The sequence below is a fragment of the Octopus bimaculoides genome, chromosome 18, assembly GCF_001194135.2.
Source record: "Octopus bimaculoides isolate UCB-OBI-ISO-001 chromosome 18, ASM119413v2, whole genome shotgun sequence".
NCBI classification, from domain to species: Eukaryota; Metazoa; Mollusca; class Cephalopoda; order Octopoda; family Octopodidae; genus Octopus; species Octopus bimaculoides.
This window is the reverse complement of record NC_068998.1, coordinates 29651447-29655578: the sequence shown is the minus strand read 5'-3', so window position 1 is coordinate 29655578 and position 4132 is coordinate 29651447. Positions and strand designations below refer to the sequence as shown.

Genomic DNA, 4132 nt, shown 5'->3' with positions numbered 1-4132 from the left:
TTTCCAATCGAAGTTGGATGTAGAGGGTTTGTAGGACACAGTGTGAGACGACTGCTGTTATCGTTAGGCCTAACTCATCGTAAGGTAAATACCACCATGAGTGATATCCAAACTACAGTGGAGAAAGCTAGACACTGGATTTGGTTGAAAAGAGACGATGAGCTTTGGCTAGAGAAATACTGAGCTTGTTTTAATAACCAGTTGATCTAGCAAGCGGGGCTTCATATCAGTGAGGTAGGCCCCGAAACAGCGCGCATTCTCTCCTGATGACCCCATACACTTGCTGGCTTCCGGTATGCGGAGTTCTCGACTGGTAGCACTTGCATGTGCGAGTTGTTTGCAAGATGCCCTATCATCTCATATTTATATCACAGAGTATCACACTTGGAGAATTTTGTATCACTGTGACATTTGGAAATCACTGTAAAGTAGCAAGATAAAAAACATTCTTGGTTTTATAATTTGGTGTGAGTATGTCTGCTGGAATCAGTAGAATTATTGGAATAAATACATTTTCCTCTTTTCCTTTGTCCAGTGAGGATTGCTGCTTCCAAAAGATGTGGATACATTTACCTCACGATCAGTCTTGTTCCATTGCACAGCTTTAGAGGATCCAGATTTCTCAAAAGCATGATTAGAACTCCTTTCTTCAATGTCAGTTTCTGAGAAGGCATTCCGTGAAGATCCAAAGATTTGATTGATTGCATAAGTTTCCAATTGACAACCTGGACAGTTTCATTCTTTGGTGCAAGTATGGCTCTTTCACAAAGTCAATCATGATCTTGAAAATTATGTCCAATGTTTGGGTAAATCTTGGTAATCAACACTTCTACAGTTTTGACCAAAATGCCGCAGCCATTTGGAAAAGTGATGTCTCCATTACTACATTGCTGAATGCTTCCATTTCCCAGATCCATTAGCTGAGCTGCAAATCTTCCAGCATCCAAATCTCTAAATAAACTGACTCTGTCGAAAGTCCGATCCGGCCGAAGTCCGATCAGGCAGAAAGTCCGATCAGGCAGAAAGTTCGATCTGGCCGAAAGTCCGATTTGGGCCGAAAGTTCGCGTTCTTCGATATTTCCTTCAAAAGCTTCAATTCACAAACTCCGCAGAACTTTGAAACCTCACGAATACGAAACCTCTCACTCTAACTCAGAATGCGCCACACATGCATATACTCATATATCATTTGTATTATTACATTATCGAACGCTACGCGTCCATTTACAAGTAAGCTTTAACTTTATATTTCTGAGGCGCACTCTATCTTTCTATCTTTCTATCTTTCTCTCTGTCTATCTATCTATCTATCTATCTATCTATCTATCTATCTATCTATCTATCTATCTATCTATCTATCCACCTATCTCTCTCTCTACCTTTCTTCGTACCTATCTCCCCCTCTCGTTCTGCTTCCTTCTGTTGTCTTTGCTTCTCCCCTTCACTGCTATACATATCTCTCTCTTACTCTTCCGCCCTGTCTCTCGTCGCTCATCTTTGTTCAACTTCCTCCCTTTTCCTCTCTCTACCACTCCTCGTTGATCACACGTGACCTATGGTCACCTCTTCCTTTCTCCCTTCGGCAAGCATAAAGGCAAGACGAACTACTATCTCTCTCCGCTCAAGTTTGTCACATCACAGTGTTCTGTATCTCCACTCCTTCGGCTTAACGGCCTTTAACGTTGTTTTCACTGTTTAATTTTTCCTGTTTTGGTTTTTGTTTGCTACCCTGGAATCTTCCGCTTAGTAGGTTAATCCACTTCGCGGGAAGAGCTATTCTAAGAGCGCGTTCTGCCTCACCTTCGAAACGCCTAGTTTAGAATAGAGGCAGCTGATGAAGGTAAAGTTCCATAAGTGGCTTGTCTGTTTTCCTATGTGTTCATTCTGTTGTCCGTAAAGAAAGAAGTCCGTTTTTTGTGCTTTGTTTATATTCCCGTTCCTTTTTTGTCCGCGTTTTTTGACGTCCTGTACCCGGATATGCATCTATATATACATGTAGATGTAGGTATGTACATATATGTATGTATACATGCATATGCTCATATATCATTTGTACCGCTAATTTACGGGGACATAAATACCAGCATCGGTTGTCAAGTGATGGTGTGGGGGAAAACACGATGGGCTTCTTTCAGTTTCCGCCTCCCAAATCTACTCACAAGGCTTTGGTCGGCCAAAGGCTATAGTAGAAGACACTTGCCCAAGGTGCCACACAGTGGACTGAACCCGGAATCATGTGGTTGGTAAGCAAGCTACTTACTACTCAGCCACTTCTGTGCCTTATTTATTTATGTATATATTTATTTATTTATCATATACATATATAAATGTATGTACACACATACACACACGCACACACACACACACACACACACACACACACACACACACACACACACACACACACACACACACACACACATATATATATATTCATCAGTGGGTATAGACACACATACACACACACACGTACACACATTATTTGGACCGACCGAAGCCTTTTGAGTGGTATATGGTAGGCGGAAACTGAAAGAAGTCCGTTGTGTGCGTGTGTGTGTGTGTGTGTGTCTGTTTGTCCCCACTACCACCGTCGCTTGACAACCGATGCTGGTGTGTTTACGTCCCCGTAAGTTAGCGGTTCGGCAAAAGAACATGATAGAATAAGTACCAGGCTCACAAAGAATAAGTCCTGGATCGATTTGTTCGACTAAAGGCGGTACTCCAGCATGGCCACAATCAAATGACTGAAACAAGTTAAAGAATATATATATATATATATATATATGTATATATATATGTGTGGGTGTGTGTGTGTGTGGTAAATGAAAGACGGAAGATGGAATATTCGTGAATTTATTATTAATCCCGACAATTGGTTCGACACATCTAGCATCGATCCCTCACGGATGGACACTTACTAACTGGTTCAGGAGCATCCAGTGGTACAGATGTTTCTCATCGGGTGATAAATTGACACAATTCGTTAAAAAACAGTTCCGCAATATATCTTCTAATTTCGTAGAAAGAAAAGCAGCAAAACGAAGGAAATATCTTCATTTATATAGAAGATCAAAATAAAATCATAGATGCAAAAAAGAAACGAACACGCAGTACAACGACAAAAGTATTAAAAATAACCGTTAAAAATATGGATGTACTAATGTCGTCACGCAAGCTGCGTGGTGCGTGTACACTCGCTCATACAAGCATCCGCGAAAATGTAAGTATACGCACATGTGTGGTTTGGTGCACTCACGATCACAAAGCGAATTAAATAGCTACTTGGTGTTTATAAAATGGGGAGGTTAATACGTAGAGAAAATTATATCTTTATCTCCCTTTATAAAGCCGATAATTGTTTCTATTGCATAATGATAAAATTCCTAGATATGGTAGAATTTGGGATAAGTTGGAAATTAATAGGGGAGTAGATTAAAACTAAAAATTTAAGTAGAAATAAATACATTAAGCAATCTTTTTTATCAAAGCTAAATAAAGGAAGCAATAATGATACAAATGTGACATTAAGTATTGAAGATGAACATATTATTAAGTGTAGGTCAAAATCTTTAGATATTAAATATGTAGTTGGTATGAATAATACTAACAATAACAACAACAGCAAAGTTTGAAATAAAAATTACGATAGCAAAAAATTCAATTTTAATAAAGGTTATACTAAAAAAATGTATATAGGCGCAGGCTTGGCTGTGTGGTAAGAAACTTGCTTCCTAACCACATGGTCTTGAGTGGATTTGGTAGAGGAAAAGTATTAAATGAGAGAGAGGAAGAAGAAGTAAGAGAGTAAAATGTAACCAAGTTAATCTATGACTTTGTATGTATCACTTTCTCTCTCTCTCCCTCTCCCTCTTTTACTCTTACTCCCTATAACGACGCCGGTACAGAGAGAAGGGAAGGAATATAAAAGTTGCTAGAAACGACAGCCAAATCTCCCTTAAATCACACAAAGTAAAAGGAATTTTAAAAATCTAATTACTGCACTGGAAAGTTCAGATCGAGAAAATTCCATTGATGTAAAAAATTTTTACGAAAAAGTGGAAAATGTGGATTTCTATAAACTTTCAAAAAGGCTTCACACAGACACACAACTTCAGCTTTATATATTAAGATA

General features: G+C 38.9%; 1 protein-coding gene across 1 annotated transcript in view; it reads left to right on the top strand.

Moving 5' to 3' along the window:
* LOC106874400 (histone H3.v1) overlaps positions 1-4132 on the top strand; it is a 66489-nt gene that overhangs the window by 550 nt on the left and 61807 nt on the right. The gene's annotated exons all lie outside the window — the stretch shown is intronic.